The sequence below is a fragment of the Taudactylus pleione genome, unplaced genomic scaffold (genome assembly GCF_031769625.1).
Source record: "Taudactylus pleione unplaced genomic scaffold, aTauple2 ptg000316l, whole genome shotgun sequence".
Taxonomy (NCBI): domain Eukaryota; kingdom Metazoa; phylum Chordata; class Amphibia; order Anura; family Myobatrachidae; genus Taudactylus; species Taudactylus pleione.
The window spans coordinates 11,895,373-11,914,801 of NW_028284717.1; the positions used below are offsets into that span (position 1 = coordinate 11,895,373).

At 40.3% G+C, this 19,429-nt stretch overlaps 1 long non-coding RNA gene across 4 annotated transcripts in view; it reads left to right on the forward strand.

Moving 5' to 3' along the window:
• LOC148510574 (uncharacterized) overlaps nucleotides 1–19,429 on the forward strand; it is a 487,397-nt gene that overhangs the window by 314,864 nt on the left and 153,104 nt on the right. For all 4 annotated transcript variants that reach the window (XR_015869399.1, XR_015869401.1, XR_015869398.1 and 1 more), the window contains one exon: nucleotides 11,590–11,658. This is a non-coding gene — a long non-coding RNA (uncharacterized LOC148510574). The remainder of the gene's footprint in view (nucleotides 1–11,589; nucleotides 11,659–19,429) is intronic.

A 19,429-nucleotide genomic window follows, 5' to 3' on the forward strand; every position in this document is an offset into this window, starting at 1 on the left:
CTACCAGCTGTCTGTCTTATATGGTAACTGCAAGCTATTATTCAGTTTCAGCTTTGGCTAATTTATTGTGGTCTCAAAGCCAGCACTGAAGTTTGTTCAATAAAGCAGATATTTCACTTGGTGTCCTGACATGACCCAGAGTGCTCACACCATGCGAGGTACTGGAGAGGGTGCAGCACACAGCGCTGAGAGCTGGGAGGGACTTCCAGCTTCTCTGACATTAGAAGCAACCATTTCACATCGTACCTTTTCCCATCTTCTCTGCTTTTATGGCCCGCTGGCAGCATTTGCATGTAATAATGTAATCACTATCAGTCACACAGTATTGTATTATATACGAGACAACCTCTGTTACTGTTGCCGTACAGAGGTCAGACTTAAGTGGTCTCTTGCTTCCGCCATCTTGTAGCTGAAATCATGTTGTTCACAGTCCCGACAAGCTACTTGGGCCTCACACTCTAAAAGCAATAAAAAAAACAGAGTTACCTCATCGCTTTAGGCCCAGCTACATGTTATCATCTTGTAGAATATACTAGACACTATTAAAGTGACATTACCAGGGTCTTCTACCGTGCACTTTCTGAGTATGGAGGGGGCACTGTACTGTACTGTAGAGTCCAAAAAATGGGCGTACACTACAGGGTCAAACAAAGGATTTGTGGGGGCAGGAGTTCTGTGTATGTGTGCTTATATATATATATATATATATATATATATATATATATATATATATATACATATACACACACACATATATATATAGAGAGAGAGACAGAGAGAGAGAGAGAGAGAGAGACTTGTGGGGGCACATATATATATACATATATAGAGAGACTATATATATATATATATATATATATATATATTACACACACTCTCTCATTCCATGAAATACAGACAGAAATTAAGGACTGCCACACACTGCACTCACACATATGTATATAAAACACACACAAAGTTACATATACTTACAGAGGGGAGATGCAGCAGGTTGCAAATGGGGACTGGGACGGGCTCACTTTGAAGTGAGTCATTCTGGGGTCTATTTACTAATCTTTGGATGGAGATAAATTGAACGGAGATAAAGTCCCAATCAATCAGCTCCTGTCATTTTTCAAACACAGCCTGTGACATGGTAATCAGGTGCTGATTGGTTGGGACTTTATCTCCGTTCAAAGCTTAGTAAATAGACCCCTATGTCCTGGCTGCCGCCTCGTGACATAATGGTGCGATAAGCGGGTGTATGGGGAGGAGACGGGACCAAAATGTTTCCCCTCAGCGTGTTTCTGGCTCCTTAGTATGCCCCCCCCCGTGTGCACCACTGCACTAAAGTGAATCACATAGAAGTACATGTATGTTCTTTTTGTATTGCAGTACATAATGTGTCTGTATGTGGACTTGAACGTATCTCACACTTAAGACTCCTTGCGCTTGGGGTGACGGGGGAGTGGACGGACAAGAAAGTGTAGGATAAGTACAGTAAGAGCAAGGTCACATCCCTGGCATAGTCAGACGTGTAAGTAGCTGCAGATACACGTCACGTAGTGTACCTGATGCTCGACCTCTGTGATAATGAGCATGGACCTTTGCAGTGTTAAAAATTTATTGTTATTTTTATTTTTTTTTAAAGAAACGTCACATGTAAAAAAACAAATCATGTTCATTGATACATTTAATCCGGCAGGCGCCAGAGCATGTTGACACTGGTGGTTCTACAATCACTGGCACGCTGTGGCAGTCATGAGTACGCTGACACTTGTAGTTCTATAAGCAGTAGTAAACCCAAGCGGTGTTTAACTGCTGGGACCAGTAGTGTCATATACAAAAATATTTTACTATTTAACAGAGCCGTAACTAAACTTTTTGGTACCCTGGGCCAGAAAGAACATTGCCCCCACACCCCCAATTTTTCAAATAAAGACAAAAGACAAGCGCCCGAAAAAGGGGAGAGGCCTCATGGGCTGATATCAGAAATTGTGGGGCAAATAGCTCTATGTGTAAGGTTTCTGAGTGCCATATGTGCGGTGATAGGTTTGAGTTCCAGGTATTACAATATTTTGAAATGAGTGTGTTAAATAAAAGTGGATGTGACTGAAGGTGCTTCATACATGCCCACCCTCCTGGAACTCGCGGGAGGCTCACGATTTTTTGGGTAACCTCGAAGGGTAGGCATTTCTCCCACATTCCTGCCCACTTCCCAGTGAAGTGGGAAGAATGAGGAGCATTTCCGCGGCTGTCGCTGGTCTCTGTTTAGAGGGCGGGGCTTAATGACGCAATTCGTCATGAATCACGTCATTTGGCCCTGTCCCCTATTGAAATTTGAGCCAATCGCTGGCAATTACCGTGAGGGGGTGGGGCTTAATGACTCGAATTGTAAGGCCCCGCCCCCCCATCGCCACCCTCCTGCTTCTCTTACCCTGGCTTCTCCCAGACAGAGAAAAAAAAAGTATGGAAAGTAAGAGGTGCTTGGGTAGGTGGCCAGTTGAAGGGGAGATGCTGGGGATAAAAGAAGAGGAAATTACAAGTGAGAATGATTATAAACAGAATATTGACATGCCCGAGCAGCTCCCTCAGCCCTTCGGTGCCCTGTGTCATGGCACATGTTGCACCACCCTAGTTATGGCCCTGCTATTTAACACTAGTTCTCCATCAGCCACCAGCTAGGGGTGTTAAGAGAGACCCCTGTGCTAAACATAATAGGACTGAGGGCCTCATTCAGAGGCGGTCGGAGGATGCAAGCGGTCGCTCAGAAACTGGGCGGCCGCTTGCATCCTGACTACCCGCCTCTGTTTCGGTCGTTAGGCTGAGACCATCGCGACCATCGGGGGTTACGACGAGACCCTAGGGTAGGGTCTCACTTGTCGTAAGCCCCGGAGAGCTTCTGGCTCTGTCAGAGCCGGAAGCTCTCCACTGACATCACTAGTGATGTCAGTGGGGCCTCCCCCAAATGGTAGGCGTTCCCATGGGAATGCCTCCGTTTGGGCTGCTACCCCCCCGGCCCGCCTTCCAAACGGGGCGAGCTGTCAATCAACATCAACAGCTCACCCCCTTTGGAAAGAGACCTGCTACGACCGGCGCTGTCGGTCGTAGCGGGTCTCACGCATGCGCACGAAGGAGCCGGCTCCCTCGTGCGCATGCGCACTTGACGAACATCGAGGCGGCCGTGCGGTCGTAGACCGTACGGCCGCATCTGAATGAAGGCCTGAGTCTCACACTATGACAGAGGGGACCTCACGCTGCAGGTTTTCATCAAGCTCTGAAAAGTGATACACTGTAGAGTATTAAACGACCAGCCACTCAGCTCCTAACTGTCATGTTACAGGCTGTGTTTGAAAAATGACAGTTAGGACCTGAATGGCTGGTGGTTTATCACTCTCCAGTTTATCACTTTTCAGTGCTTAGTACACCTGGCCACTAGTGTGACCAGTCTGTCACTGCCTGCTGCCACAGTGTTATTGAGGATAGCTGGTGTCCTTATTTTTAATACTTTATGTATAATCTACACGATATGTGCTATTCCTTACCATATGATAAGGCGCTTTATGATTTCTTCACTGACAATATTGCTACAGTTCTTAAAACAGTTACACATCGTACTAAAAATAAATTGATACATGCTGCAAATATTCATTTACATTATGAACATGTCGTCATTTTTACCATATCGACCTTTTACGTGTCAACTTAACGTCCATGTCGAACATTGGGTCAATCGACATTCTGACTGGAACCCGTTATTGCGGTCAGCATATTTACTGCACTGTAGATGGTGCCAGGATAGCCAAGCAACAAGTTGTTTAGGCTTACAGGTTTATACTGTATGTAGAGATTTTCTTAGTGCTCTTGAATTATGTTAACTCTTGGAATAATGCTAACTGTCATCTTATAGTGAAGTGTAGACTGGAAACAATGTGCCAAACCACGTTATAATAACGGCCAGTCCCATAGTGAATACAATAGTCTGCTTTATCGTGCAAAATCAGTCTTATTTTCAGATAATAAATCTGGATAGTTCATGAGACCTGTCAGCTCCATTAATCACCATTTACAAATTTGCTTCTATCCCACGGAGGACATTTATTAAATGATTATCTAAATCTTGAACAGTTTTAGTATTTTAGATGGCCGTTAAACCCTAGGGCATTATTTACGAAGCAGCGGCTTTTGTAAGCTGCTGCTTCCCGGCGGGTTGCAGGTGAAAATGTAAAACGGCACGGGCAGAGAGTGTAAAGCCCGACTGCGGGTGCCGTTTGTAATTTTAACCTACAAGATGCATTGTAAATAAGGCGCTATGTGTATAGTATACAGGAATATATATTTTGCTACATATACTGTATGCCAAAGTAGAAGTGTGTCCACATACACATACCTTCAAATTGAGACATACAGCCTTGTTTTGGTGCCACGGATTTTGCAGTGTAGCAGCGCCATGTGACTTTTTCTTAAATTATACGTTTTTCAATCTGCAACTTTTTACCAATTCTTTTGAAACAAAAATAATAACCCTAAATACTCAGTACACTGTTAGCTACTTAGGGTCTGATTCACTACCGTTCGCAACTGCGATTACCCACGCAATCGGCCGATTGTGTGCGAACCGGCCACTGTGATCGGGACTGCGATCGCAGTGACTATGTAGACCCATTGCAGAGTGATTGACAGGTAGTACCGTTTGTGGATGGTGACGGGGTGGTCGGTGAAACGCAGGTGTGCCAGTGCATTTGAACGCCATTGCAGGGGCGTGCATAAATTATCCACTGCGATGCCGTACGCAGCCTGAGTACTCATAGCGTGCGATGAAGTTAGCAATTTCTGTGCGTGAGGCTGCGATTGTACTTGATGTTACCGATGGTTTCGCAGTCTTGCTAAACATTACGGATCTGTGTAAGGTGAAGTGGACGTCCTTATGTAGTGCTGCGACGGTATAGCGATCGCAATGAATTAACATACTATCGCAGTGAGACTGCGTGCATAATCGCTATTGCAATCGCAGTTGCGTTCCACAGTGAATCAGGCCCTTAGTACACTATGCAGTGAATTAAGGCACAAAACAACTCAATCATGGGAATTACATCGCACCTAAGTCGCACCAGGAGTCTTGCGCCATATGGTACAAAAAACATAGGTGTAGGAGGGCACATCTGTAAGTGTTTTTGTCTTTATTTCTTTCTTTTTTTAATCGAATTTCTGTAATCATGTTCAGGAGAGTTATCGTTTTTTGCTGAGCCACTAATTATCTCAGGTCTCAAATACAGAAATACGGAAAACGAGACCTGTTGGAGGTACTTGAGTACTGGAGTTGATAACCAGTTCTATAGAACATGTATCTTATGGGGTTTAGGTTCTCTTATTTTGCAGAGCTTGACCACAGAAATTTTGAATTTCTCTCAAGTTTCCCAGCAGCTTTGGGAAAGTTATATTTTGTGCATAAACTTTTAGACTGTTCCAAAGGGGACACAATGCAGACCAGCAACCTACCGCCATCCAGCAGTAAACCCTTCTTTGGGGCTAAATTCCCCTGTCTACTCCTTTCTATGGGTGGGTTTCTTACTAATGCTGGATACACACCTGAATAACTTGTAATTGGAACAATCTTTCACCTGCTTTCCCTTGAGGACAGAAGAAACAATATTGAGCATACACACTGTACAATCTCGCATGCGCAAAACGGGATTGTCCGGCTGAAATCTGGACGGTTGGGAGGGGTGGCACCCCTGTTCAACTGCACTGATCGAATGCCCCAAGAACTGGCCCTGATATCTATCCTGAGGCAATACCTTGTCCTATACGTAAAGTAATAATATACCTAGAAAAAAAAAAATAATGGGTAAAATGTTTTCACTCCAACAATAACAAATACAGCGAACTGTATATTATAAAGATAATAATTACTATTGCCTGAAGTGTTCCAAGCCTACAGTTCAACTATCATATAAGACTGGACCTACATAAGCTACAGCATGTTGTTGAACGTTACAGATGAACTAAATCTGTTTTGGATTAGTAGTTAAATTTGCCATATGATACTCTGGTCAGATTAATATAAGGAGAGTTTGGGGAACATGCCACTATTATCCATTGCTGTCACAGCACTTTTAGACATATATTAATTATTAACATGTTGAACATCTATATTTATGCTGCATTATCTATCAACTGTACAGTAGTCCCTTTTATAGCTGTGCAACTTTAGTCCATATCTAAGACAGGCTATGACCAGCTTCTTAGAGGGGTTTTGAGTGCTCCTGGGCTAGATCACACTTCATAAATAACCTCCACAAAAATCACAGTACCCAGTAAAATGATTCCAATCTCCACCATCAAGAAGATTGTGTGGGTACAATGTTCATTCTATGTATTTGACTATTCACAATGCTTAGCACTCACTTCTGCAATGAAAATCTTAAATTAAGTTTTGTATTGTATTGAGAAAGTTTCCAGACAGCAGAGTGTATAGGGCAACTAGTCAGCTCAGTGGTGGAACTGCTGGAGACAATGGAGGCGCTAGCACTTAAGACGGTGCCTTGGCCTTTTCCATTGTCCCAGGCTCAGTATTAGTTGCCCCAGAACCAGGCTAAGCAGTGGCGAGAGTTGGGACCCGCTTCCTTTCTGCAGCTCTCTGCTCTGTCCACTGTTGGAGGCTGAGAGCAGCACATAGCCGTCCAGTCATCGCCAGCAGGTGAGGGAGGGTCTTTTTTTAACGAGTATACCGTTATTTCCCTTGGTGCTGCTGAGATTGGGGTATTGGTTGGGGGGAGTGTGTCTCCGGGTGTTGCTGGGGTTGGGGAGTTGTTAGGAGGGGTAAGTGTAACTCTGGGTGCCGCTGAGGTTTGGGTGTTTGTAGGGGACAGTGCGTTTCCAGGTGCTGCGCAGATTGGATTGCTGGTAGGGTGGTGGGGGGGAAGTGTGTATCTGGGTGTTGCTGGGGTGTTGGTCAGCGGGGTGGGAGGGTTAATCTGGGTGCTGTTGAGTTGCTGGTTGGGAGACATGTGTGTCTCTGGGTGCTGCTGAAGTTGGGGGGTTGTAGAGGGGTAGTATGTATACAGGTGCTTAATGGTTGGCATATTGCAGAAGGTCTATTTAAGTGTTTATTAGGATGGTCTCAATGTATGATCTGTTGGGGGTAGGCCTGGATAAAACTCTCCATAGAGTGTAACAGCTCCTCTTGTGTGGTTACTAGTTAGTAAAATTGCACAATTCTGGGGCATATTTAAAAATACCCCCCACCCTTGCCCATTATAATAGATTTTTGTCGTTTTGCCTAAAAACTGCCATTTAGCCATCATTTTGTGTAGATAGAGACAATATATAGGCTGTCAGCTTATGCTTGATGCATCCCACATACATTGTGTTACTGCAACCACTAGGGGGCACCTAACGGCTCTGCAGGTGAGCTTCTTTTAAGCCATTGAGGCACCTGTTTGCAATCACTAATACCAAGGGCCTGATTCATACCGATCACAACTGCTAATGCAATAGCGATTACACACGCAGTTCAACTGCGATAGTATGCTAATCCATGGTGATCGCTTTGCCGTCACAGCACAACATAAGGACGCCCACTTAACCTTACAGACATCCATATTGTTTAGCAAGACAGCGATACCATCGGTACAATCGAGTACCTTGCACAAGGTCAGAACTTAGTCACAAATTGCTAACCTCATCGCATGCTCTGAGACCTCAGGCTGTGTAGGACATCGCAGTGGCTAATTTATGCACGCCCCTGCAACGCCGTTAAAACGCACTGGAACGCCTGCATTTCGCCGACCAACCCACCCCCGTCACCACCCACATACGGCACTTCCTGTCCATCACTCTGCGATGGGTTTGCGTGGTCACTGCGCTCGCAGTCCCGATCGCAGTGGCTGGTTTGAGCATGCACACTGCGATGCGCAGAACACAACAATCGGCTGCGTGCGTATTAGGAACTGCGATTCTTGCTGAATCAGGCCCCAAGTTACTAAGCTCTGAATATGTAAGGCTTGAAAATAGTTTGACTGCTGCGTCTTTGAGTTTTAGTGCAAAAATAGTGCTAACAGGAAAGACTCCCTCGTTAATAACTGAATGCGAATCTCGCTTCTACACTTTGCAGTAATTAGACGCAGGCACTGTAACACTACATGCTTGATCTGTACCATTCTGTTCCCAATTTTGAGTGCTTTCTATAATTGCACTGTCATTTTAAGGCCCGACAACACTGTCTTGGCTAATGGCCATTCTAGTTTTCATAGCGACAATCTGGATTTAGACTTCTGAAAGCCACAACATGACCCTATCTTTATCCCACGTATTGGAAGCATGAATTTATTTTTATTCCAAGGCTTTGTGGTTGTTACCTATTTATGTTTCTGGAGGGATGGGTACTTTAAAGCTCGCAGTAGGGAGGGGCCTTGCAGCATCGCTTCATCGTATTCCTGGCATCTAAACAGATTTTGCGGCGTACTACTTCAAGAAAACATACTGCAATACTGTATTTGCCATGCACCGTCTTGCCACTGGCTATTGCTGTGCACCTACTTTACAGGGAACTTGAAGTCGGACGACACCAAACAAGATTTGAAAGGATCTGTTATACAATACTCAAGCAACTCTGAAAAGAACAAGCTATTGGCAGCTACTGTGGCTCACCCCTTCAATGACAGGAGGAAATAATTGCCTGATTTAACTCTTTTAGGCACGGGATAAAGTTTTTGCTGTCTAGCATGTTACAGGTCTCTTACAAAGCAGCCACTACTAGAAAAGTTGCTTTGTACAACACAGCTAAATCTGCAGCTCAGGATCTTGTGAGTTGAAGGCACTAAAGAGGTTAATGCAGTCAGGCGACTCAACATGGCACAGAGAGATTATTATTATTATTTTTTTTTAGGAATTTGAAGGCAACATTTTAAAACAGTTTCTTAAAACAGGCACGACGATTTAGTATTTATCTTTTTCCTCGCTCGCTCTCTGTTGCTCTTAAGTAGCTTTAAGAGTTTCTGCGAGAATGAATAAGATTCACTCTGGGCAACTTTGCATTCCGAGTCATCATCCTATTAAACAGCCACGATTCCATCTCCGGCTCATGGGCAGAGAAAGTGGGCAGTTTGCCAGGTAGATGTTTCCATGACTCCCAACCCCCAAAGGTGATGCTTTTTTTTCTCTCCAGCTAATTTAATGAAGAGTGGGCTGAGCTCAGGGTGTACAGTAAGCCAGACAATAGCTGCCTTCGCAATTTCACCAGAGTCGCTTATGGGAATGCACTCCTGATTTGGCAGGGGATCATGTGACCTTACGGCTGAGATTTTGTGCGGATGCCAAGGGGATCTTGGATAGCAACATCTGCGCTGACTTTGCGCCCCCTCCCACTCTCTCTCTCTTTTTTTTTCATGGCTCAGAAAATGGCGGATCTTAATACTTGACTTTAGCCAGACTCAGCAAGCGATTCGGCTTTGAAGCACAACTTCGCCTTTATTCTGGCTTCTTGGCAGGCCACCAGGAGGCTGTCCCTTTCACGCCTGATAATTTTTTTGCTAGTTATCTTTATACAGGGATAGACAATATAAATATTATTACCACTAATACATTTTCCTTTTAAGATTTTTTTCTAAGGATATGCATTTATCGCCCATCTGATTGAATATTACACTTGCTGCTGCTAAAAAAAAAAAACTTATGTGTAATGAGCAGGCATTGGAAACAGACAAACAGGGTGACAGCATTCAATATGAGCTCATTGCTCCACAGTGAAGATTACTGGCAGCATGCCTCTGTGGCCCCCTTGCTCCAGCAGATCCTTGCATTCCCTGTTTATTAAAATTCGAGCAGGCTACATGTATTTCCTGGGCTCTTCCACCTCCACTGCAGATTGTTGCGGTAAGGATTGGTGCTGATTTTGTGCAGTGCTTTGTGTCTGGAATTCTAAAAGAAATTAAATACAAAAAAAAAAAAAATCAGCATGCAACAAGGTTCTTCTTAAGAAGTAACTGGAAAGACAGCCTGAATTAATGGTGCAAATGTATATATATATATATATATATATATATATATATATATATATATATATATATATACTAAGAACAAGAGCTAAACTTTTCTGTCAAGTTGATGAGATTAAATTCCATGGTAGTGGCAATACTTTTGGCAGAGATACCACCTTTTATTGTCGCAGGTATATATTATTTTACTCTCCTTTTACTTTCTATTCATGTGTACTCTACCGGGCTATCGGCACTCCTAACAATGCTGCTCCCCATTTTTCTTTAAACGTGCTTCCATCTAATGAATTGTTTCATTTGCTATATTTATTTTTTTTCAACAAAATGACTAAAAGTTACGTTTATATTTTTTGTAGTCAATTTTTTCTTCTTTTTTTGTTTTAAATTGGCCAGAGTCTAGAGCATTTATAAACTAATTATGTAACTTTCACAACTGAACATATGTTTTCAATACCATTGAAAGAAGTGAACCAATAAGTATTAGCTGCTTAAAATGTATCTAGTAAAAATAATAATTATAATTAGTAAAATAACTATTTTTTTTTCATTAGATCAGCAAGCTGTTTTACGAATGTTAAAAAAAATAACTACATGTGAAATAAACATTTTCCCCTAAAGTGTATACACTTAGGTTGTGTTACTGGTTCTACAATACTCAAAGCTACCTTTATATATAATTGTATTGCTTGGGTAGTTAAGGAATACAGGTTATTATTTTTTATTTCATTTAAATTGCATTTCACTTTCTCTTTTTATTGAGGTCAATAACAGCAATGATATGTTAACTGCCATTATTTTTGTACAAATTAGGTGGAAGATAATTCTGATGATTTCAGTAATTATTTTTCCTTATATATAAAAAAAATAATCCTTTGACGCAAAATACTTGTAAACACCTTATATATTTATTGCTTCAAAACCTTTGAAATATTGGTGTTTTTTATTACCATTTTTCAACTATCACAAAAGAATGTATACAGCGGCTTTTTTTATAGACCATTACAAATAATTTTTTGTAATACTATAGAACAAAATGAAAAGGAAATCAATTGTGGAGGGAGTCAGTTTGTGAGAAGATGTGTTCTAACTATGGCACTTGTATACCCATACAGCAGGACTGCCTCCCTTTTCCTGAACATGCACAGGTCACACTTGTTATAATTGTTTTTTTGTGTTGATGATATTTGTTTAAGTCTAATATTTTGTACGCTTACCTAGAAAACATCTTCCAGCCCCTTTATCTGGAAATGCTTTCCTTACAGCTCAAATCATGCTTTGGTAATGCAAAACAGAACTTAAAATCAGCCAATAATCAAATGTTTTTGGAACCACTATAAATTTTTTACTTTTCTCCAAAATACATGATCTAACAGTCTGTTTTCAGGATCTGACATTAATATATATACATATATATATATATATATATATATATATATATATATATATATATATATGCTATACAGTATATGGTATCTGTTTACTGTACTTTTATCATCTTAAGCTGCATTAGATCAAATGTGTGCACATTTCACCTGCCAAAAAATCCTATTTGTATAAAGTTTTTTAAGCATGGTGTGGAATTTTTATACTAATTGTTTTCTCATTATTTCAGCAAGGATACAAAATTAACTTGGTCAAACTGGTGTATGAAGACATCAAGTTTGCAGAACATTAACAAAAGGTAATGAGGCACTTATGTTTTTATTCTCAGATGTAAATTCTGAAAATGGCCTTATGTTTGCGGTTGCCGTTATTTCATTTCTGAATTAGCAACATCAATATCTTAGAATATGCTTCTTTTTAAACTAACAATTTCTTAGTCTTGTGCTGCCAACGCACTTCATATTAGTTGACAAGTGTATAAATATGTATGTGTGTTTGCTTTTATTTTGTGATAGTTAAATCTTGGAATGTAGAGCAAATTTCTGCCGTTGTGCAGACTTCTGTCAGTTTTAAGCATCTGTTGTAGAATATATTCTCATAATATTCCTATGTACTGTATTTTTTATTTTTCAGCGCTGACTATTGTTCACAAAAGAAAACTCCTTGTTCATGTGTTATGGAAAAAGTGCTAAAAACAGATCTGTAGACTATCTTTATGGCTTTTCAGAACTGTGTCCCATAATGCATTGTTAGGGTTATATAAGGTTATACAATATCATTATTGCCTATGGAATTCATTCTATACTTTTGTTTCTGTGGCTTGGACATGGCCAGTTGTTTCACTAAGCAGCATTTTTTTTACTATGGGGTGTAAGTAGTACGAAAAATGAATGAAATTGTTATTTATATAAACATAAATAAAATGTCCAATATTGCACAGTGGAAATAATATATGTGCCAGACGCAAATTGATGTATTTTATAATTGCACCTGATTATTCGTCCAATACTACATATATAATTAGTTTATCTTATGGATCTTATACTGACTACAATCTATTATTATTTGTAAATAATAATAAGATTTACTTTGATGTCGAACTTTTATTGTGATGTGAATACAAGTATAAATAAATAGTTGCTAGTTTTCTTAAAAAAACTCACCAATATTATATTTTTAGATAATATACGTGTGTGAGTGTGTTTGTGTTTGCTTTGTCATTATCATCAAATAACATTTTATGCAGTATTTTTCTTGCCTAATAACATAAACCCGTAGATCCGATCTTGTGGTGAATTGTTCTGCTCAAGCTCGTTTCTGTGGGTCTGTGTGATTGAGGTTCTGAGTCCACAAAATTCTTAATCTGATGAAACTTGAGCCAAAAGTTTCCTGGACTTGCCAAAATTTAATTTAACTTTTTTTTTAACTGTTTAACTTTGAGTTTTGGAGATAGGAGGAAAATTATAGTCATTCTGTCTGTTTGTCAGTCTGTCTATCATCTATCTTCTGTTTATCTATCTTGTTAACTATATTTTTATTTATATGTTTGCTTTCAGTGTAAATTTAGAAGTTTGATTTTTATATTATGTAATATTTAAATTTCACATAGAAAATCAAGTGTATTTAGTGCTAACTACATACTGTATGCTGAAACGAAAGTTATTTTACATTATAGGTGAATACATTTCTGAGGTACTTACATCTCTTAATTTTTTTTTTTTTCCTGTTTTAATTTTATTTGCGTTTTAAACTTTTGGGGTTTTGTTTTGTTATTAAACAACCCCACCAGCTGTTAATAAATAAGTTTTTTTTTCCTTTACAGGTAAGTACTAAACTTTGTAGTCTTCTGTTAACTTTAAAATGTTTCATATTTAAAAATTGTTTGGTCCATTGTTGCATTTAACACACATTTTCAGTTTTTATTTGGACAATGAATAAATGTACAAACAGTGATCGTGTGATCAATGCATGTGATGTTTGTTGGTGATTTGAAAAGAGGGCAGCTTCACAACTGCGTAAGACCTTGAAGATATGAAGACATGGACTGCATTGGAAACTGTGTGCATCCAGGTTGAGGTAGTAGGTTGTATGGTTTAGAATGACACCATGGGAGTTAACTGTACAACCTTCTAGCTTTCCTTGGAGCTCACTTAAACCATCAAGGAATCGTCATCATCTGAGACAAAACACCTGTGTTCAGTTGTGTGGTAAACCTTTACCTTGTATATTGCAAAAATTGCAATATTGCAAGTTTATTATTTTTCTTTTTTTTTAGATATAATTGTACTATAGGGTTTTATTTTCCATTAAATAGCAAGTTAAGTACCTTTTAACTATGCATCTGATAATTGTTCTCCTACATCCTCCTACAAATTATCTTCTTTTCAATATAACTCTGAACTCAAAATGGTTATGGCTGCCTGAGACACAGGCTCTCAGACTATGGACCTCATTCAGAGTCGATCGCAAGCGCTGAGCGCTCGCAACCAACTCAATGTTTTGGTCCTGCGCACGCGCAGTGGCCGCACTGCGCGTGCGCAAGCCCAGGAGCGAGAGAGAAACTCTCGCTCCGGAGCTCACTACAAAAGGGGCGTCTGTCGATGTTGATCGACAGCTCGCCCCGTTTTGTAGGCAGGGCAGAGGGGTGGTTACACAAACGGAGGCATTCCTGACGGAACACTGGCCGTTTTCTGGGCGGCCGCACTGACATCAGCAGTGATGTCATTGGGGAGTTTCCTGCTCGATCAGAGCAGGAAGCTCCCTGGGGCTTGCGGGTGCCGAGACCCAACCTTAGGGTCTCGTCGCAAGCCCTGATGGTCTTGACCATCGTGACCATCACCCTGGTCGTTCGTTAAGCTGTGGATGGTAACCCACAGCTTAGATAGCGACCAGGAGACCGCACAAAAAAAAAGAAGCGCCCGGCCTCATTCAGAGAGAGCGATCGCTTCTTGCGACCGCCACTGAATGAGGGCCTATGAGCTTATCATGTGATCACAGATGGAGGGAAGGGGGGAGATTTCCCATTGAAACAGAGCTGCTGAGTTTACCAAAGCCTCCCTGCCCTATGTTACTGTGGTTGCCATGGCTTCACATAACGGGAAATAGTAATAATTATCAGTGGTTAATAGCAGTCTGAAGAAACAAAACATGGATAAATAGTCAGTATATACATTCTTCTCATAGCTCTACAGTAAGATTTCTGTTAAAATCACTACTATATTTTTAATGTGCTTGCTGCTTGGATAAAATATTATACTGCATCATTTTGTATTACAGATGTCTGCTAAGTGGCAGTCATACAAATTTACGAGCTTTTGAACTTTGTAGACTGGCAGATGTTTTCTAACTAGGGAAAAATCCTGACAATAAAACAAGTATAAATATTACAAACATGGAAGGAATTTATTAATTTTGGGCATAAGTAAAATTCTTAAACAAACATAAATTCCTCATTTGAATCTCTGTAATTAAATGGTGTTAAACAATTACCAGATTTTAATGCCAGTAAAGGACGGTGAGAATTATTCCTCTCATCTGTATTTTAAAAAGGTTCAAAAGTGGACTGTTTTCCACTGAAATATCTGTTCTAGACCAACAGGACACACCGTAAAATGGGGGTGGAGTGCGGGAGAGGTAGATGGAAATTCCACCAGATGAACAATAGTTGAAAATCAACAATGGTAAATTCTTTTGACATGCTTGTTTTGAACACAAGTCTGTGTTGGATATAAACACTAAGGCCCGTATTCAATTACAAGCGAAAAGTCGGCAAAGTTTTGCCTGTCCGACTTTCCGCCTCATTCGCCTTTCTCAGAGGCGAAATCGTTGCGTGCACGTCCCCGCTTTTCGCCTTATTCAATTCCAAAACAGGCGAAAACGGAAAGCGGCGAATGCGGAACAGGTGAAAACTACTGAAAGAAATGGGGAAATCAGTCTGTACCCCAAAAAATTATGCACTAACATAGGGAATCAATATATATGTGGTCTAATAGCCCTAATAAAACTATTTTGGGCACCTAAGTTGCTTGGGAAAGTGGTGAAGAATGGCATAAAGCTGTATTTTTTTGTGAAAATAAGTAATCAGTCAAATTTGGGGTACTTGACAATAGGTGCTAGCATGTTTTTATGTATCTAAAGTTAACTTTTAAAAAACATTAAAAATCCACCTGCTGCATGCACCTGCAATCCCAAAAACACATGACCCATACTTGCAACCCCCAAGAAGTCAATTTCGCTAGTTTTTATGCTTGTCCCCCCCACTTTTTACTTTTTTGCCTCAAAAATTATGTATTATTTTGGGACATTTTTAAGTTTTCTTGGGCTGATTTGTCCTTTATGGGGCTGTCCCAATGGTTCTGAGCCCTTTCCCCACGTTTGCACCCCAATATAAAGATTTTGCACTTCTTTTCACCTGCTATTCATTGGAGAAACTTTTTTGCCTATTACAATGCATTGAGTTTCCGGTTAGGCGAAAGTCCTGGAATTGAATTAGGAGATAAGTCGCGGATAGGCGAAAAGCAGCAATAGACGAAACTTTTTCGCCGATTACGGCTTTTCACGTCTAATTGAATCCGGCCCTTAAAATGTTCTTGTGGCTCTTGTAGAGTGGAGGCAGAATATTCACAAGATGTCTTTCTGTTCATCACTGAGGCATGAGGGATAAAGGTGACTTGATTGGCTGCTTTTTCCTGAAAATTAATGTAGCCAACAAAATGGCTGCTGACACTTTGTTCAAATTCTGCATGCACTTTATATGTGAAGTGATCGTACTAGGGGCCTGACTCAGGTTGGTTTGCAACTGCGATTGCAGCTGCAATTACACGCGCAGTCTCACTGCGATGATATTCAAATCCATTGCGATCGCTATGCCGTCGCAGCACAACATAAGGACACCCACCTTACCTTACACACATCCGTAAGACCGTTCGCAAGACTGCGAAACCATCGGTAACATCGAGTACAATTGGAGCCTCATGCGCACTTGCACAAGTTCAGGGCTTACTTCGAAATTGCTAACCTTCCAGTATGCAGTGAGAGCTCAAGCTGCGTATGCCATCGCAGTGCATAATTTACGCACACGCCCCTGCAACGGTGTTCAAATGCACTGGCACGCCTGCGTTTCACCAGCCTCCCCCCTGTCACCTCCCCCAAACGGTACTTCCTGTCAATCACTCTGTGATGGGTCTGCGTAGTCACTGCAATCGCAGTCCCGATCGCAGTGGCTGGTTCGCGCACACGCACTGCGATGCATGCGCAGAATACAACAATTGACCGATTGCGTGCGTAATTGCAGTTGCGATCCAACCTGAATCAGGCCCTAGATGCGCTAATTGGCCTTCTACTGCTGTACACATTTTAGATGTGATGCTGAGATGACCACATAACCATCCATCAGGGGCGTATTTATAATGGGTATATATTATACTTACCTCTCCAGAGTCTCACGTCGGCGCCGGTGTCTGCGGCCATTTTCCCGTCGTATTCACATGCGCAGTACAGGGATAATGGCAGCTGCGGCCATTTTCCCGTTGACCTGCGCATGCGCTATAGACTCTGGGCACACTCTAGTGCCCAGAGTCTATAAGTGCTGCGCTGGCCGCGCACCGCTCAGTGCGCTGCCGGACGGAGAGGAGGGGGCCCGTGACGGAGACAGCACACGGACCCCCTCCTCTCTAGAAAAGCCCCTACCGTCCATAATAAAAAGATCTAAAAAGATGCACTAAAAATCGGGTGTTTAAACCTATATGCTGAGTCGGAGGCATCTCCAATTGCATCCAGCTTTGTACAAGTTGCATATGCGCCAGGTTTACGTCAGACATGCTCATACACAGATATGCTTACACCCAGCAGGGTCGTAAGCTGGATAAAAATGTTCTTAACATTTTTTTTTTATAGCATAAAACACAAATTGCTATTAGGTTTGATTTAAAACACCTCTAGAACACAGCATTTATAGTCATCATTCTCGTGTACTAATAATAATGAAAAAAAAGGAAAACATGTATTATACAATATTCCCATAAACTAATATAAATAGAACAAAGAAGGAAGCACTATTAGCTTCAAAAGTGAATCCACACTCAGCCAATTATAAGCAGCTAGCTAGTGCTGGCGGACATCATCATTGGTGTGTACATCCGCAAGTGATACAGCTATTGACAAGCACATATGTGTGTCCATGCGAGTCTGCCTTAGTTCACAATTACGCAAACACGCCCTTACTGTACTCACACTAGGGATGGCCAATCGGCAATTCTGTATCTATCTTTTGGATCAATAAGGAATCCGCATCTCTGTATTCAAGACACAGAATAATTTTGAAAATAATATCAATCTTTGGTTACCTTTTCATTCGGTATTACTTCTATTCTTCTACAAGCATCATTATGGTGATTTGCAAATATATATTTTTCTGAGCTCATGTATAGAACACCCATGCCTGATTAACGTGCTTTATTGATGGTGCACACCAAACTTATGTACGTAATTTTTGTCAGTTCTCTACTTCTCCACTCTAATGTAATAGCTTTGCTGCAAGGGCCTATATTTTGTCGATTTAGACCTCGGGAATTGAAGCAGCAATTTTTTTTTTCAAAGGTAAAAAAATCATGGCTAAATCGCCAAAATCTCAGCTTGTGACGCAAATCTCAGGCTATTACATTTTGGCCATGGTCTGGATAAGACTTAAGCTGCATACACACACACAACGATTTTTTGAACGATTATCGTTAACGATATTGTTTATCGTTCAATCATTGAAAAAAATCGTTCACTTTCTAAATTAAAACGATGAACAACTATCGTTCATGAGCGTTTACGTTTGTAGTTTGTAGTTCAGTCAGACTGACCAACTGAACGATTTTCATAAAGGGAATATTCAAAAATCGTTTGTAGTTCAAAAAAATCGTTCATTACACTTTAAAAGATCTGACAGATAATCTGACACAAAATCGTTCATGAAATCGTTCATAAAATCGTTGGTAACAAAATCTTTGTGTGTGTATGCAGCTTTAGTGGCAGACATACTGTATGACGGATATGTTTTGGCTTTACTATAAACATGTGCCAGTCAGTCAATTTTTTGTGCTGTCTTATTGCTTTTAATTTCTGAATACTGTTCACATTGTATACTATTGAGATAGTAATATTTTGTGGCATTATTATGTTGATATGTTAAGAGATGTGGAGGTGTTTATATGCTGTATATTTAGAACTTAAGAAACAGTATATAATGCATTTATTCCCTATTTGTGCCCTTCAATAGCTGAAGAACTTACATTCTATAACATTGTTTTATTCTTTTATTTTGGCTGAAAATTGTCAGAATTTTCCTTAAAAACTAATTGCTTCAAGTCAATCCAATCCAATTCAAACAGAAAATTTAGTTCACTTTGAACATTCAATACTTATTCTGTATTGAAGTGACTCCTTATTGTGATATTTGAAATGTTTACCCTAGAGATGTGCGCCGACCCCCATATTTTGGTTTTGGATCCAGATTCACCTTCATGTCTTGGTTTTGGTTGTGCAAAACCACTCTCACGTACTTGGGTTTTGGTTTTGGATCTGTATATTTAAAAAAAACAAAAACAAACCAGCTATCCAACACCCAAGTTCGTTTTTCAAATATAATCATGTAAATTATTATTTGCTCCACCAACATGGTATCAAGCTGTAATTAATTTGTTTGCAGCAATAAAATAAATAAATAATTTATTCGATTACATTTTCCAGCTGCCTTCATTTCAAAATCTGCTCTTCAAGATGTTTGTCTCAGTTTGCCTCATTTTAGGCACACCCTAATGCCTTAAATTATTAAAGTCGGTAAATATGTATCGGTGACTTTTTTCTGCAAACTTCAATATATATAGATAATACACCAGGAATATGTAATTTGAAATGTAGGTAAAAATTTTTACGAAAAAAATAAATAAATAATATGTACAGTGGTAAAAACCAGTTGTGTGCCACTTCTGCCATGAGGGGCAGAAACAATACAATGTATCTTTGGCTAGGTATCTTGAAAATTCTCAAGTTAAACAATGAAACAAAAAAGTTAAACAGCAAAG